Source organism: Hemicordylus capensis, chromosome 3, assembly GCF_027244095.1.
Source record: "Hemicordylus capensis ecotype Gifberg chromosome 3, rHemCap1.1.pri, whole genome shotgun sequence".
In the NCBI taxonomy this organism is placed as follows: domain Eukaryota; kingdom Metazoa; phylum Chordata; class Lepidosauria; order Squamata; family Cordylidae; genus Hemicordylus; species Hemicordylus capensis.
Window position 1 is genome coordinate 75920310 of NC_069659.1, and position 20831 is coordinate 75941140.

General features: G+C 41.4%; 1 long non-coding RNA gene across 1 annotated transcript in view; it reads left to right on the forward strand.

The window, feature by feature from the left end:
* Positions 1 to 20831, forward strand: part of LOC128352233 (uncharacterized) — an 87809-nt gene that overhangs the window by 23986 nt on the left and 42992 nt on the right. The gene's annotated exons all lie outside the window — the stretch shown is intronic.

Here is a 20831-nt window from a genome sequence, read left to right on the forward strand (position 1 = left end):
ATTTCAGATCTTTGGTTATTTATTATCTTTCCTTTTAGTGATTCATATTTTTCTTCTCTAGATTGTTTCTTCTTTGAAGGCCCCTTTAATAGTTTCAGCCTTCCCCTTAACTATCATTGTATTGCCCCTTTCTTTTAATTTACTTTCTTGTCTCACACTTTTGATTTCTTGTGTGGGAGCATTGCCTTTCTTCTTTTCTGTGCAGCCCAGGGCAGACACCAGGCTGCAGTGGCAAAGGTCCTTGGTTTAACACCTGCAAGACCTGACAGTATTTTTACCAAGAAGTGGCAGATAGCACTTTGGAGATACATTGACAAACAGGCCATTTAGAAATAGCAAGGAAAAGCCACTTTATAGTTCTTCTCCCAAGAGAGATTGTATGAATCAAGACTTAGTGTAAAAGACTGGTTTTTCCAGGACTGTAGTAAGGTTAGATAGATGCAAAAGTAGCATTTGTGGAGGACCTACATTTAAAATGAAGGAACATATTATCGATAACGGCTGACATGCTGCACAGCATTCCTTCTACCTTGTACATGCAATTGTGCAAGAGCAAACCTATGCAAATGTGGAAACTTGCACTAATGCAGTTGAATAATTGAAGGCCATTGGAAATAATGGCCACCAATGATCCAGCTGTATATGTGCAAATTTTTGCAAGAGTGCTCCTGAACAATATGTTCAGTTACAAGACAGATGGACTGTTGTGCAGTATGTTTGCCAGCAGGGGCATAGCTAGGGGAGAGGAGACCTTGTTCACCCCTCTCCCTGGTGGCCCCTCGGATAATGAAGAAAATAGGGAGGGGTGGACCTGGGGGGCCTTCAGGGGCCGGTTCTTTGAACCCATCCACTCAAAGCTATAGCCCTGTTTGCCAGCAGCTGCCATCAGTGGTGCACCTTGGGATTTGGGGAGCCCAGACTTAAGGGCTTTGGAGGCCCCCTATGCCCCTTTAGGCCTGCCTCCCCCACAAGCCACCCCAAGGCCCCCCCTTTAGAGAAAGCTAGAACCTTTTATTTTTAACCTGTACTTTGTGGTGTGCCCACCATTCTCCAGTTCCTGGCCTCCAGCTGTCTTGGGGGCATCACCTGCAACCTGTCACCACCACACCAATCTCTTTCTTGTGTGCACTCATGTGTGTGGCCGGTGGTGATAGGGTGAGAGATGAGCATGCCTCCTCCATGGTGGTGATGCAGGATAAAACTGATCGGTTCTTGGAGCAGCCTGAAGAAAAGTGGGTGTCGGGTAGCATGACAAAGGGGTGAGGCACATAGTCGCAGAACAAGATGCATAAAGCTGATCACCGAGGAGAAAAAATAGCCAGTCTAGAGAGAGTAGAGTTTGCAGCAGTGAAGCTTGAATGATGGAGGCTTGGGGCAGGGTGGGGGTGCAAGGCATGTGCTGAGCTGTTGAGGAGAAGCCTCAGTTGGTTGGAGCACTCAGTGAGCTCACATGCGCTCAGTGAAGCACCACAAGGGAAAGCAAGTGGACTCTCCTGGCATGAGCTGAGGGAGGATTAGGGGGTGGCGGGCATAGTAGGGCACGGCCTGACTGCTGCGTTTTGGGAGGTCTGGCTGGAGAAGGCACGGCAAAGGGGGCAAGATCGGCCAGGGAAGCTGTGTTTCGTGGTGAGGGCACTTCCACCACAGGAAGGCACCACGTGCGGCTCCTTTGTGTGCCCTGCAGGGAACAAGGCTAGCCCTGCTCTTCCCGCAAGCTTGCAGGGAGCCAGATTCTGCAAGCTTGCAGGGAGGCCCCCCCAACATTTGGAGGTTCCCCTGGACTCAGGAGACCATGGATCAGCAGCCCAAGGTCCGGGGGTAAGAACGCCTCTGGCTGCCATATTGTGCAGGGAGCCACTAATCAAAAGAGAGAGATGCACGCTGCTTCTGATGGCAGGGCTAGTTTTGTGACGCTACTCCCATCATTCCTTATGGGAGTAGCATTGCCACTGAGATGATGTAGTGCTTAGTTGTCACAAAGTAGTCCTTTCTCTTTTGAAGCAGTGCAGATGGACAGACTGCAGAGGGACTCACAAGCAGTGAACGCACCACTCTCTTGGATTGGTAGCTCCATGCCCAGTATGGAAATCAATAATGCATTCAATAATGCATCAATAATGAATCCAAAGAGAGAAGATCTTAAGAAGAATTGTTCAGCAGGACTGTACAGTATGAACCTATAGTCTTTATAGGTGTCCCACCACAACTCTGTGTGTTGTATTAGGTTAGAAGTGGATTTTCTGTGTGTGTGTGTGTGTGTGTGTGTGTGTGTGAGAGAGAGAGAGAGAGAGAGAGAGAGAGAGAGAGAATGTGCGCGCATACTAAGGAATAATTATCTTGAGTTTAGTAATGTGCATGTGACACATATTATACCTGTGCTTTTGTGTATAAGAGACAGAGACCAACATCCAGCTAACGCTGCTCTGCTGCAATGGGGTCATTTTCATTGTTCTCCCTTTCCCTCTAAAGCTGACGGGAACCCCCCACCCCCACCCCAAGAAAAAGTCCCTGATAATTGTGTGACCCTTAGGGACATATTTTCAGGACTCACAGTCAGCTTCAGAGGAAAGGGAAGATAGATGAAAACTGACCCACCACCATTGTACCAGTGCTCCTTCACTACACTAGTGCTTCATTAGTCTGGTTGTCAGCCAGAGAAAGAAAATATAAATAGCTGTACATGTTTGAGTTAGGAAATCGACATAGTATGAAAGAATGGACAGAGGTTTTCCTGTGCAAGTGTATGTGAGAGATGAAGGAGTTTAATGCAGATCACTGGAAACATTTAGAATTTGCAATGTGTCCCCTAATGTTACCTGTTGTACTTTAAACTCCACATCATTTTAATGCTTTATTTGATTGTAATAGTAAGTGCTTTTGTATTCCAACAAGCAAAAATGTGTGATGATATAAAATCACATTTGGATTTATATGTTGCTATTGCGACACTTGAACTGTGTAATCTTGTCCCAAGCAGCAACATGCTTGATGAAGAAACTAACCTGGCAGTTTTATGTAGGTGTAAAATTCTGCAGATGAGATTTGTTTTTGACCTAAAGGATTTAATAGCTGCTAAGAGCTATTATGGTGTATCACATGAATGAGTACTGAGGGACTCCTAAATCCATGGATAATTTGGCTGCTACACATGCATAGTAAACTGACATCTTTAAAATCTTCATTAATTTTATACTGGTCTGCAATTTACTATGCATTTCTTGATCATAGCAGTTTAGTATGTCTTACTATCCTTGACACAAAAAATGTTGTTTGGAAAAGGTTGTTTTTTGGTGTGTGTTTTTAAAATAATCTTCATGAAAAAATAATTTGGAAGACTAATCAATGACAGTTACTTAATGATAACTATAATGGGTGTTTGCAATTAAGAGGTCAAGAATTGGGACTGGTCAAAATGTGTGGGTTCACAGGTTTGTCTTAACTGCCTTTAGACAATAAGGACTATTCTTACTCAACATCATACATTTTTAGCTCTGGTGAACAGCAAGGTAATATCAGTGGCTGACGTACCCCACAGAGCTAGAACAACAGAGGAAGCATTGCAGGGATGCAAAAAAGTTTGAAACTAGCTGCAACTCAGTAGCTGAAGAAGGGGGAGGGGTGATTTTCATTTTCTCCCTACTCCTAAAGGTCAATTCACTTGCTTGAAGGCTGCACAGTGCTCCAGTCTAATGGATCATGTGTGAGCTTGCTACATTCCTGTCTAAAGCAGCATTGATGCTGGCATGGGTGGGGAGTGGTTAACTCTTGTTTTCTCAAAAGCATTCTGTGCCACTCAAAAATATGTCTCTGAGGATCGTACATCCCTCAAGGTCATATTTTCCAAGAGTACTGGTAAAGGGAGAGGGGAGAGGAGATGTGAAAATCACCCCCTCCTGTGCACACAAGCACCTACACTGCTTTATGCATCATGCTGCATGTGTGCTTCTTTAGTCTGTATGTCAGCCAATATTATTTAAAATATGTATATATCATTTTCTAGCAAAGTTTCTTAAAATAGTTTAGATAGGAAAGATTTGAGAAATTGATCCTCTGTCCCCAGAAGTCTCATAATTTAAAATAACCACACACACAGACACACACACACGACACCAGTAGCAGTCACAAGAGGGATGCTATGCTTGGCTGAATAGGGACAATAGCTCTCGCTCTGCTAAATATAAAAAAGTCACCACTTTAAAAATGCCTCTGCTCAGTTATCAAAGGTTAACTGAGCAATACAGCAACAAGGCAACTAAGGCCACCCTCACACATAATGCCAAACTGGAGGTGAGTGATCCAGAGGTTCCATATTGTGGTTGTCTGAAAGCATGAAACTACAGTTTTGCCACAAAAGTGACATGAGGTTTTCAAGCTGAAATCATAACCTGAACCTTTGGTTGTAGTCAGTTTCGCTACTCCAACCTAAGGCTTGAAGGCAGCATCATGTCATTTGAATGCCACCACCATAACCTGGGTCTTGTGCAGTGGCTGCTGGCAAAACCACAGAGAGGGCAGCTCAGACCAGCCAAGAAATGTGGCAGCTCTACGCCTGCGGCATTCCTCACTGGCTGCTTCTCCGAGCACTTGCCCCACCCCCGACTATCTCCACATTCCTCCAGCCATTGTCCAACAACAGGGATGCCATGTTACCATGTCTCAAGCTTCACTGCATGTCAAAGGGGAAAGCCACATTGGTGGATGCCCCCTTTTCACTGTGTCCCATTTCCTGCCCTCCTGTTTTGCAATCTGCATTAAAAGGGGGTGGGATGACAAAGCAGGCACTTTGTGAAGAGGAGTGAAAAGCAGGGTCTGGTTGAAAGGCAGCTCCTGGAATTCTTGAGTACTAATTAGTAGTACTCATGAATTTTTACTATTTTTGTACTAATTAGTAGGGAAAAGGCGGCATAGCCCCTTCCCCCTGAGTACAAGCACACACTCTGTGGTATTACTCATGAGAACTTGGGGTATGTTGGACTGGATCATGAATAATGTGTGATGCACCCTTTCTTCCAAAGACTGCTCTTTCATGAGAGTGGCAGGCCATAGAGGCATGCATGTGGGCTGGAGGGCTTTAGCTGGCCAGCCTTGTTGCTAGATCCAGGCAAGCACCGGGGAAGGGTATCAGACCAACACCTTTCTAGGTCATGGCGACTGTCAGACAGCAGGAGTGAAATTGATCGCTCTGGCAGTCTGTGATCCCTTGGCACATCCCTTGTCCATTACAGCCACCCAGCTTGAGAGAGGTAACAGAAAATAGGGGCTCCCCTCACCCACAATTCGCGATGCAGATCTGCATATTTTGCAACACTGGCCCCAGCCCAGGAATTTTGAATGTGTACTAGGAACCATCCCCAATCTTGCCAGACTGAACCCACAGGGAAATGGCCAGACACATGGGAGTTTCCCAGATTCCTTGGGAGTCTGCTAGGGCTGATTGTTGAGGAGAAGGCAAGGAGTAGGGATTCTATTTTTAAACAGATATACTGGGGACCCCACTATAGTTGGATGGCCTAACTCATGAGGGCATAGTCCTACAAAGGCCCAACGCGCCTGGAGCCTCTGGTCCTCTGCAGTGTACTGCCCCCTCAAGAAAGAGTTAATCCCCAGCAGGCAAGCAGGAGTGTGTTGTAGGTTCCTGGACTTCTTTGACCGGGTCTGCCACCCCAAGAGCATCTTTTGTCACAGTGGAACAGACCCCAGGATCTTTTGCCTGCCCTCCTAGGAAGTCATCATGATCCCTTCCCAGAGTCATAGGAAAATAGTGGCCCCGCCTCCCCCCATGATTAGTAATAGTTTGAGACTGTTTGGTCACAGGGCTCTTGTGAGGGCAGCAGCATAGGTGTTGTGAGGAGAAGGGTTTTAAATGGCATTTAAAATGGTTTAAATGCTCTTTCCCTGACTATGGGTTGTTGATACCGAAAAGGTGCAATCATGCATGCCCCCTTGAAGACTGTCGCCAAAAACTCACTGGCCTCTAATTTTGCTCAGTTCAAGGGAATAGAAGAACAGTTATTAAAAGAGCTGTGCAGAGTGAATTTTGATGTTGTTAATTTTAGAATTCACAGTTCATGAAACATCTGATTTACTGAGGATCAAAAATTCCAGGGATATTTTGTGCTATAAAAGATAAATATATTTTCAGTGTAAGTGAATACCTTTTGAAAGGTCTTTAATTTGCTCTAACAATAAATATGTGCACCATCCAGCTAAGTCCATGTTGTTTTCCTGGAAGGAAGTTAACTTGAATCCATTAATAAAATAACCTATCTTCTAATTAGCCATTTTAATCAGAGATACATTAGTTAATCAAGAGCTAATCAGTGTACCATCCTGATTCCAAGTAGAAAAAGTATCATATAATAAACATGTTTTCTGTGATACAACTGGGGGAAAATGAATAATGTCTCCCAAAGGCAACCTAAACTTTAACAATTTTAAAGGCTTCCTGCTTTTTTATGAAAGTCCTAGAAGATTTCAGTAGTCCTGGAGCATGAATCCAGAATGGCAAGGCTTGCTTGCTGAAACATGGGATAAGCTGAAATACCTTTCCCCACATCACCACCTTGATTGTGGAATATGAAGAAAAGGCCTCTCGTTCCAATATTCTTCTGGAGGCCCCTGCAAACAGGGACAGAGGAATCAGTGATAATAATCTTTTTGTAGTACAGCTAAGCATAGAAACATAAGAATTCTGCTGGATCAGACCAAAGTGCATCAAGTCCATTATCTTATTTCCCAAGTCTGTGGCCAACCAGATGTCTCTTGGAGGCCCACAAACAGGGCATGAAGGCAATAGTTCTCCTTGCTGATGTTCCCCAACAACGGATATTAAGTGTCATTTGTGAGAGCAGGAGACCTCTGATAGGTTGTTGATAGTGGAGTTGCCAGGATGAAGGTGATGGGCAGGACTGTAGCTTGATAACTCAATCCAAACCTTCCAAGTACATGTTTTTGAATACAACTGAAAAGTTACACAGAAATGTAAATGTAAAATGGATTAACTACATGAAGGTAGTAATGTCAGTGGCTGCCATAATGTGCAGTGTTGTGGAGCCACAACACTGCTCCCTGGGTTGCTAGGGACGTCTAAGGTGGCTCCAACACGGCTCAGAAGCAGCAGTTGTGGAAACAACATTTTCATAGGTTTTCCCATTGTCACAAATGGGGAAACCTGTGGAACCGCTGTTTCCATAACTGCTGCTTTTGGATAGCATTGGGGCAGCCTTAGAAAACAATACCATTGATTTAGGTATTGATAGCTAATCCTGGAGGCCAAAAGCTTTCATTTCAGCCTATTTATTATGACCTCTGAAGCCTAAATGAGACAAGATACTCTCACAGGCGTTTTAACTTCTGTATATTAAGAAAGATACATACAACATGAGATTGTATCTTTGGTTCCAATTGCACTTATCCTCTGTTATACTGTCTGGTTGCCTGCATATTAAAAAGAGGCCACAAAGTTATGCCAGCCCTTTTAAATGTTCTCATACAACATTTGAAGGAGAGGTTGGGAAAATTACCTCTCCCACATAGCACTAGTGCAGCATTAATCTGGATGTCAGACAATAAGTGCTGGGGTCTATGGAGAGAAAAGTACTGCTTTTTATTCAGACTGGGCATTATTAAAGACCAGCATGTAAAGAGTGCCCTGTTCTTCTCAGTGCAAGGAACTAGTTCATGTGTACATAGATATTTCCGAATCTACATATGGAGTGCTTAGGAAAAGCTTTGCTCACACCAAAGTTGAGAAGGAAGGGCTCAACTGTATATAGAGAAGCCCCACTTAACCTTCTTGTATCTGTTTTAACTTTTAAGCCACATTCATTTTTCATGGAAATAGCCCAGAAGGGAGAAAAACTCAAGACTAGAATTGTTATAATATGGATATTATAGCATGATCTAAGGAACAAACTGACTGTCAAGAACCTACTTCTCAAAGTTTCACTGGAAGGAATGGGACATATAAAAATGAAAAATAAAATCTAAAAATGAGTTTTCATAAATAGGTCATGTGTGTTATCTGCTTGATAGCTTATATTTATTTCTCCTCCCTCAGTAGAAGTTTGCCTCAGTTTAAGACCCACCTCTCTATTTCACTATTTAGCTTAACACTAGTGATAAACTTTCATGACACTTGTTTCCCCAACTCAGAGCTTGACTAATCATTTACCAGCTTCCAGAAATACACTTGTGTAGGTACAGCAGTCTATTTTTGAACCAGAGGGCTAGGCTGGTCAAAACCGCTGTCCAAATATTTGCATGATAACACAAATGAGCTTGGCTAACAGCACCATTAATTTATTTATCTCTTTAAGTGTAATTGCTGACCTTTTCTAATCAATTCCTACAGCCCAGTTGTGCTGCACCAACCTGCAAATGCTTAATATGGAAGCTCAATAATTCTTACAGCCACTCATTAAAGAACGTTATGCTTGCAACGTGGTGATGTTAAAATGGTGGTATAAGCAAATGTACCAACACAGATGTTTAGAATCAAGAATGGAGTACTTGACAATTTAAGTCTTAAAAGAAGATATATTTCCTTCGATAGATTTAAAATGTGAGGAAGGTAAGGCATGTCTGGATCAGCAGCAAAACAAGGAATCTGTTATGTTTAATGGAGGTTTTCTAACATTTCCTGCATCTTTGTGGCTAGTCGGTGGCTGACATCTTGACTATGAAAACACTGGTGCAAGTGGAGAAGCACTGTAGCACCATTGCTTCTAAGTGTACCAGTGCTAGTGTGTGACTGGAGTTCCCCTTCTTCTATAAGGGCTGCACAATCTGATTAGGCCCAGCTAGTTAGTTATAGGTTAGAGAACTTTGAATCTGAGCTATGATAGAAATAAACATACAGTGAAGACACTGCAGCATTGACATAATGGGCTCTTTATTACTCATCCACTTTAGGAAGCTGGTTGCAGCATTTTTCACCAGTAGAAACCTGAACTGCCATCAAGTATTACACCAGGTGAAACGAAGAACAAGCAAGCTGGGTGTTATCAGTGTTCTGATGGCATCAGATGCCATAGCTCACACAAAGTTACCCAGAGAACCCACTGATCTAGAAAAGTGGGGTGAGGGGGAGAGAGTACCCAGCAGAATCCCACAGTGAACATACCTGGGCAGTTACCTAGAGCAGTTGCCTTTTATAGCATTCCGTGACCTTCCAGCTTAGACCAGATCCCTACCACCAGGTTACAGAGTTGTGGTGCCAGCACCGCAAAGCAACTTTATAATCAACCTTATGAAGGCCACAGAAAGATCTGAAACTATTACAGTACAGTTTAGATGGTATCATTCTTTAGTGCTATACTCTGATGTGCCTGAACCTGGGTGGCGATTGCTCACCCAATGAACTTCTCCATGAGCAAAAGGGACACAGGGTGGCAGCAGACCAAGACTTCCGCAGTCATTTTTTCATAGCTGCCACTTCAGCAGCATAGTCCATTAAAAAGGATATATTTTACAATCAGTTGGCTTGAGGAGGAGTCAAAAATCTACCTTTTCATCTTACTTCCTACTTCACCTGCCTTAGGTTCTCTGTAAAAAAGGGGGAAAGTATGGTGATGAAGTGGATGCAAAGTAGCCCTGGGATCTGCTGAAGCAACCGAGACCACTAACAGAGTCTGGTTAACTAAAGTCTGAAGTCAACAACCATACCGTTAACAGAGTAGCCAGCAAGGCTTGTCCATAAATCCCTCATAGACACCTGAAACTGAATAAGTGAATGGGAGTAGACTCTGTGGTCTCTAAGAGAACCGATGAATTGTTTTCCATCAAGGTCCTTGTTGCCTTCAGAAGATGATACAATCATAGCTGAACAAAAAGTCATCATTTTAATATGAGATTGAAATACTGCCTTCTAAAAATTCTGTCTTGCAAAAGACAAGTAGATCATTTTGAACATGGACACTGCAGGAATCTTTCATATATAAGTTTAAAAAAAATTATATTGAGCTTGAACATTTATGTCCTTCCCCTCTTTTGAGCCATGCAATTCTTCTAACAAGGTTCCATAACAATATTTGCATTCAGATACTAAAGTATCAGAACCACCAGTGCCAGCGGGAAGTAAAAAGATCAGCTTAAAATACACCTTTTTTGGCACCTCACTATTTTAATGATTTAATAAGCAAGCAGAGTAGGAGGTTAATAAAAATCATCAGTAGGTGTTCTTATCAGTGAGTAGAACTGTGATATGTCTAATCATCTGAAGTTCTATCAATGCACCAAAATGATTGCAATATTTCATTAAAGGGAAAAGGAATGTAGGTATTTCTATCCCAGATATTTATATTCAGTTCATTAATTTCAAAGATGTACACAGTTGGGGCAATATAAAAATATTGCCACAAGAACTAATTTGCAGATGAATCTTATAATGCAGATAGAACTAGAAATGAGACTCCAGTAGTAGTTTTTACAGCAGATAAAAGTATTTTAAGCCTTCTGGGGGGGGGGAATATTAAAATGATTGCTATTAAATAGAGCCATCATGTCTATTTAGAATTTAACTTGACCTATGGTACAAGTTTCTGTTTCAATTTCCTCCAGATCTGAATAATAATGCTGAGAAAAGTGTGAATTATAAGACATTCAATTATGTTTTCAATAGGAATAGGGAGTTTTAATTATTTTCTTTTTAGTGTTTATCCTGCTTCTTGCAAGACAACATTACATACTCTATAAAAATAACGCTAATGTTTAACGATATACCCACATTTAATTATATGCTCTACAGTCACTATAACTATCATTCCATTAATCAACGAAGGGTTTCTATGAAGGAAAAAAACAGAAACTGCAACACAGGGTTAACTATTCTCTATTACACACTAGATAACCCGAGCAAGCAAAAGGATAAAGATTTCTTTAATCTTTATGTAATAGCAAAAGGAATCAAACACAGGCATCCATATGAGGACACTGTTCTCAACATGATGCACAGGTGGCTGTGGAGTTGGAAGGCCACTCCAGCACTGGTAAAAATGGGTGATAGTGCAACGGTACTTCTGTAGTTTTCCTCCTTGTCACAATGGGGCAGTGTTATGGCTCCATAATGCTGCACATCATGTGAGCCGTTACAATCAGTTCAAATAAATACAATAATTATCCACTGAAAACCCGCTAGACATATTGACAAAAGTCTTCTTCAGTGGTAAATACTAATCCCATACATACAGAGGAATAACATATGAAGAATCAGTGAATTGGGATGAGTGACTCACATACTGTGCCACGTAATGGGTACCTTGCAATGGAACATGTGTACAGCTGAGGAAGAGTGCTGTTGCCTAAAATGCAAAAAAATAGCACACAGTTGCAAATGGAAATAATGACTGCCCATTGCAAAAGTGCATTTGTGCAATTTTTGCATTTTTCACAAGAGTGCTCTTGTGTAACTGTGTGCATGTAATGGAACATGTAACAGAAAATGTTCTGTTACAAGGACCATGGAGTGTTGCTCAGCATATCAGCCTGTATTCGTATCCACTGAATAAGGCTTTTTGTCTTAGTATGGTGTGACATCATGTGTGTTAAAATGTTTCTATGCCCTGCAAGCAGCATCCAAAAATGTGATGCTTCCATATCACAGTGTAGGATGTTACAGGAGTGCAAGGTTGCTGTTTTCAGCATGATCTTGAATCCTGCTCTGTTCGAGCAGAACTGAAAAACTAGTATTATGATGGTTTTTCTTTCAGATAAATCTCTCCAAAAGCTTGTGAACCACAGAAGCTATTTCATAAACAGCAACTGTGTTTCCTTCTTGCCAAGCAAGTTTCTGAGGCTCTCACAGGTCTAATTAAAACTTCTGTAGTACAAATGTAAGGGAAGCAGAGCTAAACATTCGTTTTCGAGGACAATCAGACAGCATGCCTTTGTCTGCACTACATCCTGCAAGTAAAGATGTCTCCTTATCTGGAGCTGATTGGAGGCTGCATAGAACACATTGCCACCAGCTATTAACATTTCAGGACCCTGCAGCTTAATTGGAAGTTGCCTGTGTAGCCTTGACCCTAGTAAAATGGCATTCTCGGTCATTAAAGACTGCCTTTGCTTTGTTTTATATCCTAAAGGGTCTCACTCATTAAGACTTCTTTCTGTCTGTATTTTGTGCTTGGAGTGTATCCTAGCTTTTAGTCCTAAGACTTATTCAGTCATTACATACTGACCCTCTTTGTCTCTGTAAAGTCATTAATTAGCAATTAAAAGAAAAATTCAGGCATGTGCTTCATACCTACAAAGCACACTGTCTTCACCATAGGGAGTTCTTATCAAGTGACTTCTTCTGGGAACAGAACATGTTTTCCTCTTCACTTTTATTTAGCAAATGGTTGTAAAGGTTAATCCATTCGTTATTTTTCTGTTGCATCATCTGAAGAATACCAAATAGTTGCAAAAGCTGTTTGTTACACACTTGTCTCTAAACTAAAATAAGGAGAAACATCATTTAAACCACACTGAAAGCTCCCTTACCTGAATTTAGCATTATTTGATAGCTAATGGTTAGGGCAAAGAGACGCAAGGGCACTGATGGATCACAATAAGTGTATGGCTAGAGGTAAAAACCTGCTTATACTTGCCTGGTGAAGAAAAATGGGAACATCAGCTTTCCTGCTTAATTATTTTTGTACAATATCTATATATATAATTCTCAAAGGTGTGCCCATGGCTAATCCCATGTGTGGCAGCTCTCATGAGAGTTCTCGAGCAGAAACACCATGGTAATTGGACAGTGGAGATTCCAAATGCAGATAGGGAGAAGAGCCTGTGAGAGAAGAAGCACCATGGTGATTGGGCAGTGGGGATTCCATATGCAGATAGCAAGGAGAAGCCTGTGGTGGTTAAGGTCAGTTGGAATGCAACTGTTACTGGTTGGAAGATGTTCTTGATTGTAGAGGAGAAGAATATATATATAATGAATAATGGGCAGGGGTCTGCAAAGAGAGGGGTCATGAGGTAGGAAAGAGCCCCTTCAGGAGAAAGAAGCTGCAGTTGTGTGAATTAGATGAGGAAACAAGATGAACTATGCTGCCACCGCCGAATATTTATATATCGCTCTTCAACCAAAATTCTCAAAGCGGCTTACATAGAAAATACATAAGTAAGATGGTCCCTTTCCCCCAAAGGGCTCACAATCTAAAAAGAAACATAAGGTAGACACCAGCAAAAGCCACTGGAGGGATGCTGTGCTTGTGTTGGATAGGGTCAGTTACTCTCCTTCTGCTAAATACAAGATAATCACCACTTTTAAAAGATGTCTCTTTGCTCAGTTAGCAGGGGTAACTGATGCCTCTTTGCTCAGTTGGCAGGTTCATCTTTGCTCAGTTAACAAGATCTCTATTAACTCAGGAAGGAAGGGGGAGAGAGGGAGAGAAAAAGAGAGAGAAATAAAAAAAGAAAGGAGGTGAAGAAAGACGGGGGAAGAGTGAGTAGGAAGAGAGAAAGAGAGAAAAATAAGGGAGGGGAAGAGAGAAAGAAAGAAGGGCGAGGGGCAGTCCCAAGCCTGTCAGTGGCCTAACGGGAACAAGTGGCCATGGCAGCGGAAGCAAGAAAGGGGCCAGTCAATCACTGCTACTGTTTGGGGCTACTGAAGCCATTGGCAGAGGCAGGCAGGCAGGCAAGCGATGGGTGCAGACAAGGGACTGGCCCAGGCCTGTCAGCGGCCTGAGAGGAACAAGTGGTTATGGCGGTGGCGGCAGCAAGGAAGGGCCCAGGCAACCGCTGCTGCTGTGCTGCTCCTGTGGGGAGGAGCAGGAGCAGGGCTCAGGTGAAGGTGGGGAGGTGTTTGGGGATAGGGGGCTGCAGCTTGGCCAATAGGCACCACAATGCTGCAGCTGTGACCAAGAGGGGTGAGGAGGGTGGAAGCAATGGAATGGAGATGGAAAAGAAGGAGTACAGCTCAGGTGAGGGTGGAGAGTTCTCTGAGGTGAGGGGGGCTGTGGTGGGAGTGAGGGGAGCAATCAAGTACTAGCGTGCAGATGCTCTGTGCGGGTTAAGCTAGTTAACTAGATTTCATGTAAGAGATGTACTATTGCAACACTTTTATCAGCTATGAAGTACAAATGCTGAGTTGCTAAATATGAACTTTAGCTTAGTAATCAGTTGTTACTAGTTTCCGGACTAATATTTGAACACACTGTCCTAGGCTCAAGTAAGAAATAATGTGGAATGCTGCATGAATGGCATTAATCTCCAAATGATAAGACCAATAAATAGGAGTTAGGAATCCTGTGTAGTCAAGCTCCATATTCAAATAAGGCTTTGTAGTCTACTCAGCCATAATTTCCAGGCTATACATTAAAGTTCATTGGGTGCTCAGGAAGACTTGTTTCCTGAATCTAATTAGGGATTTCTTCAAGTGACTTCTATAGCCAAAGGTAGATGTTTTTAGGCCATGTGAGCTTTAACCACACAATCAAGGACAGTTATATACATGCAGAAAGAAAGTATCTAAATTAGCCAAGATCAGCTTTTGAGACCTAATCATGGCTATTTGTTTTGCTTTTAGTGTTTAGAGCTTCTGTCCAAGAAGTCTAGACTCCCTTGTATACACAGAGAGAGCTAAACAATCCCATTGCCAAGAGTCCATACAAGATCAATGGAGTTATCCTTTACATTCCATCTTAGTATCCAATTCCTCTTTCAACCACCATTGCTATTTCTTCTAGGTTCAGCAAAGCGGCAGATTTCCATCCTTGCAGCTTGAAAGTAAAACAATGTATTCAGTGGATAAAGAATTACAATGGTTACTTAGTGAACACATAATTCTATTTATAGAACTGGTAAGGAATCATTTGGTGCCTTAATATCTTCTTTAAAAGTCAGTAATCTTTTTTTGCAGTAGATTATAACTTATACATTGAATTTGAAAAAGCCTTCATTTCTTCTACATAATAAATATAGCATCGCCTGTGAAGAATGTGCTATTTGAGATCATTGGAAAATGGAAGGCTAGCAGTTACATGCATATTAGAGCCCTGTGTGCAGTGCTCAGTCTAATTAATCCTATGTTTTAATGCCAAAAGTGCCATTAGTTTCCATTAAAAGTCCTGACAGATTGGGTCTGAGCTACAAAACAGAAGACAATCATCATATATCTTTCCAGATTAAGGGATTTATTGTAAGGTTCGAAGAAAAGGTGTCCTAGTTAGGGCAATGATATGGAAGCTTTACCTTGAATAAAACAGCTCATTTTGGACAGGAAACATTTTACTGTGCTTGTTAAGTGTAAATAGCTCATTCCAATCAGTAAGTAGGCTGTTTAAATACATTGACTTGACTCATGAAACATATTTGAAGAAACAGACTTACATGTTAGAATGTCACTATTGTGCTAGAGTTTAATCCTGTAGGAGACACTGAGGTCATTCACACAATCGAAAACTGTGCCCTACCTATGTTTGGGAGCTGTGTGTGCTTCCAATTTTCAGTTGTGTGGGTGTAAACAACTAGGGAGGAGCTTTTCTTCCTACCTTGATTCCACTCAGTCAGTTCTCCCTCCTCCTGAGGTGTGAATGACCTCATTATCCTCTAAAGCTTTAGGGAACTGAAAAGACTTTTTAATATTAATATTGTATTACAACCTCATATTGTGTATTTAACATGTAGGTTTTAAATATTTAATTAATGAACTGATCATTCATTCTGACTAATGACAACATGTACACAAAATGGCAAGTCTTTTTATAACTGATGGAGAAAAATGTCAGAATATATTAATTTATAATTGTCATTTTTCCTGTGTGTTTCCCCTAAAGCTGTTTTTGTGTTTTGTGCATGCTTCCCAAAGTTATATTAGATAAATGCTTTCATCCTTAACAGTATTTCATATCAAAGAATGGGCAGTTTTCCCACAACTGACTATTATGATCTAGATTCGAAAGAATACTAAGGCCCCTGTGCATAAGTTTCCTATGCATACTTTCCTGGGAATCAGCCCACTGAACACAGTGGGACCTACTTCCAAGTAAGCATGTACAGAATTGCACTTTAATAATTGTTAACAGTGGCTGATATCCGGACTAATGCAGCACTGGTGTGTTAATGCTGTCCTGGTGTCAGGGGCGTAGCAAGGTTGGAGTGGGCCCAGAGACAAGATTTTAAAATGGGGCCCCCCTCACTGAAGCTCAGCTCAGGAAGTAAAGAAATCTTAAATGAGGCTGAATAGTGGTAACAAAAAGCATAGTTACACACACACACACACACACACACACACACACACAATGTGCCACAATAGAACTTCATCCTAATATATATATATATATATATATATATATATATATATATATATATTTAAAGGTTTTGTAAATTGTGGGTGATGCAAGTCATTTAATGGTACTAGAGAAAGACATGCTGTTCTGGTAGCTCCAGGTCTTAACACTAACATCAATTTCAGAGGATAAATACAACTGAAGGAAGCTCAGGCGGGTGCGCGGCTGGGGGAGTCAGTCATGTGACTTGCCTCTGCCCCCCCCAAGGCAGCGGGCCCCCAGACAACTGTCTCCCCTTGCCCTATTATAGTTACGCCCCTGCCTGGTGTACAAGGGAGGGGTGATGATTTTCCTCTATCTCCTCTTCCCTTTGAAGACCACTGTGCCTCTTGAAAATATGTTTCTGAGGACCATGCAGCCATCAGGGAAATACTTTCAGAAGGCACATTAGGCTTCAGAGGGAAAGGAGAAATGTGTTTTGTAGAAATGACAAAAATCACTCCTCCCCATAATACCAGTGCTACATCCACAGTATCAGTGCTATTCTAGTCCAGATGTCAGGGAGCATTTTTCCAAGTAGTTCCTTAACATGTTTATATTTTTCCAGACCCAGATGTATCAAAAAGTTAAGTTGTACTCAGGGGCGTAGCAAGGTTGGAGTGGGCCTAGAGACAAGATTTGAAAATGCCCCCCCCGAAGCTCAGCTCATGAAGTAAAGAAATCTTAAATGAGTCTTAATAGTGGTAATAAAAAGCATAGTGACTCTATCTATCTATCTATCTATCGATCTATCTATCTGTATGCCACAATAGAACATCATACTAAATTATTTTTTTAAAGGTTTTGTAAATTGTGGTTGATGCAAGTCATTTAATTGTACTAGAGAAAGACATGCTGTTCTGGTAGCTCCAGGTCTTAACACTCACATCAATTTTGGAGCATGAATACAACTGAAGGAAGCCCAGACGGGTGCGCGGCTGGGGGAGTCAGTCATGTGACTTGCCTCTGAGGGAGCCCCCCAAGGCAGTTGGCCCCCAAACAACTGTCTCCCCTTGCCCTATTATAGTTACACCCCTGGTTGTACTATACCTTTGCTTGCCAAATTGGAAAAAAGATCTCCAAAAATAGAATGTCAATGTTATTTCTGGAGATCCATTTCCCCCGCTAACAATATCAAGTCATTAAAACTTCCTTGGTTGCTTTCTATAGTCACCTGGAGATGAATAGGTACTGGAGACTCCAGGAGGGCTTGCAAATCAAACTTTAGTGCAAGCATTAAGGAACTCAGTACTAGCAAAAAAATTGGAACAAAAGTACTTTATAGAGCATTTTTTGCTCACATTCTCTAGTCAATGTTCAAGATTAGTGGAGAGAGAACAATGCAAATTTCATACCCTTTCTTTCTGATATATTCTAGCTGCTCCCTTAGAATTTGCAGCACCATTGCTGCAGACCTGAAAGCAGCAGTGCCACTGTAGAGAACCAGTAGTAATGCTTTCAGTGTTACTACAAGTTTTTTCATATATGACAATGGGAATAAATATAGCGACTCGAGTAGGGCTACCACATTCTCTGCAGCAACACTGCTGCTTCCAGGTCTTCATCAGTGCTGCAAGTTCTAATAGGGACTTTCGAAAAATGCATCATGCTGGTCAGTGTATACACAGAAATGTATAAACAAATTCCACAAAAGGAGTTTGTAGAGAAATCTAACGATATGATTATCTTTCGAATGAGCAGATTTAGTTGTAATAGGCAGCCGTTTTGAAAGAATAACCAACAGAGCTTTTTAGTCACCAATAGTTTGACTGAAACACTGGCTTGAAGGTTGGTCCAGCTTCCTAACATTGGCACAGCAGCAGGCTCTGTATTACCTTTCATCATTATCATTACAATTCTTTGCTGAGTCTCTCTAAGCTCATCTAAGCATCAGCAAAACTCTTGTTATCAAGTGAGCTTGTGGACTTCCCAGAAAATAATCGCCCAGAGATGAAAGTTTGGGCAATATATAAATGTGATGAATACATAAATCAATAAATAAAATCTCAAACACTTTGTTTAGCTTTAGCAAAATGTTTTTTGATATGCACATTAATACCTTGTTTCTCTGTGGATACAAAGCTGGGTGACTCTGGGCCAGTCACTTCTCTCTCAGCCTAACCTACTTCACAGGGTTGTTGTGAGGAGAAACCTAAGTATGTAGTACACCACTTTGGGCTCCTTGGAGGAAGAGCGGGATATAAAATGTTGTTGTTTTTTTAAAAGGATGGCAAGTGTGAACATCCACTGTGACTTGTTTAAAAATGCTAAATCCATAACCCTACCTATATGTAAGGCAAACACAAAATTATTTTGTTGAGATGACAGCTTGCACAGAAGGTAACAGTGCTGCAGAATTTGGTAACTTACAGAAACATCATGGAAATCAAATTCTCAGTTATTTTGGAATGCTGTGTTCTTCCTTTTCAAAGAAACTGATGGTGAAGAACTTAGCATGTTCACCATCAGGAAGAATTATAGAGCATAGTCTTAATTTTGGTCTTTGACCAGCGTAACAGCAAAACAGACATAAACAGTTCAAACAATCTACTCCTACAAAATAGGAGTCTCTTTAAAAGTCTCTATAAAATTACTTAGTATAATAAGTAGAAGAAGCTAGAAGTTAAATAAAACTATGAACATAAAACTATATATAAAAGTTAGTCAACACTAATAACAGAATAATAACAGACACTGAGTACAGAGGTAGCAAGACAGCAAAATTATGTAATTAATACAGAGCGGTGTTAAATCTCATACCATATTCTGTACTATGTATGGCAGCAGCATATCCAGCGAGTGGAGGCAACATACATATAGGCTTTAGAATATTTAGTTCTTAATGAGCTCTAAACGAATTTTGCTAGCTATTAGGCAGAACTTAGCCACATTATAGGATCTAGAGTCATTCTGATCTGCCAAGAGGAAAATTAGGGAAAAGGAATCAGTACAGCCTGGATATGAGCTAATATCTGAAGAGATGAGCTTATGCCGAATATCACAGTAATAGTGACAGTACAAGAATACATGAGCTGCGGTTTCAATCTCACCAGAGCCACAGGGGCAAATACGCTCTCTCCATATGGACTTATTTGATATCTCCCTTCCATCACAGCTGTGCACAAGGCATTGCATTGGGCCAGTGTCAGGGCTCTGCTGTACTTTGGGACTGTTAGCTGGATTAAATAGTTGGCAGGGGCAAAGCTCAGAATTTGATTGCCCAAAAGAACACCAACTGGAGCCCTGATCAATTTGCCGCTCCATATCATAAATTCTTTCCCTTATTTTGAGTCTAGCATTTTCATAACCCAGGGTTAGCAGTGCAGTGGGAGGAAAACCGTAATAATATAGCCTTTCTTCCACCCCTTTTCCCCACCTTGAGTGATATATTTCCTTTAGCAGCAATGGAGCTAAACCAATGGGATGGAAAATCAGCTTAAGTCATAATTCAAAAATAATTATCCAAGCCCTAGCCTCTATTTTGAGCAACCCTGCTTCCAGCCATAGAACTGCCCAAGGAATGCAGCTGGGGAGCAGGACAAATTTTTTAAAAATGAACTAGGAAATTCATTTCCTAGACAATGGTGTGCTACTGTAGCCTGTCTATCCCTTCCTCTCTCCCTCATAACAGTGCTGTCCTAAATGCTTGACTCTAGATATGGCTTCACTCAGATTAAGATTAATGGAAGGTGAGAGCAGACTAATTTCACACCCAGAGACTGGTCAGAATTCTGCCTGCACATTTTACTTCCTATTTAAGCTTTTAAGACAGTTACAAGCTTTCTTTTATAAATAAATAAATACCAACAAATGGTGGAATCTAGGCAAATTAATCCTCCAAATTGGCAGCAGGTGCCATGCCTAGAATCTGGGTGAAATCTAGTCAATCATATGGCAACCCTAGTTCCAGAAAAACACTATTTCATTTTTAGAAAGCTGAATGTGTCTTGAAGAACATTGTCAGAATTTCGCAGGAAACAGGATAATGCTTTGTATCAAAAAAGAAAGATTTTGCCATCGAGTTGGTGTCAACTCCTTGGGAACACATTCCATGTGATTGTCTTGGTAGAATAGAGGAGTGGTTTACAGCACCTCCTCCCACACAGTGTGAGATGATGCCTTTCCGCACCTCCCTATATCGCTGCTGCCAAATATAGGTGACTACAAATGTATTTACTAGGCAAAACTTGCCTTTAAATTCCTTCATAAGTGGAGGCAGCACAGAACAACAATGGAATAATTGTGGTTGCTGACTGCAAGCCATGAGGATCTGTGGCTACAGACTACTATGATTATCTTAAATTTTCTATACTTTTGGGGAAGAAATAAACACTCAAATGGGACCACCAACACCTTGCCTTATCACAGAAGGGAATGAAATTTCTGGATCCTCGGGGTTGGTTCACATAGACAATCTCTGGTTCAATCCATCAATCACCACATTTTATTAGTCCATGGCCCTGGAACAGATACTAATCAGCTCCCACCACCACCAGTACCGGTTTAGTCTTGATCATAAAATTTAAAAATATTGCCAAGAGTCAACCCCATTTACACAGAAAGGAAATAAAT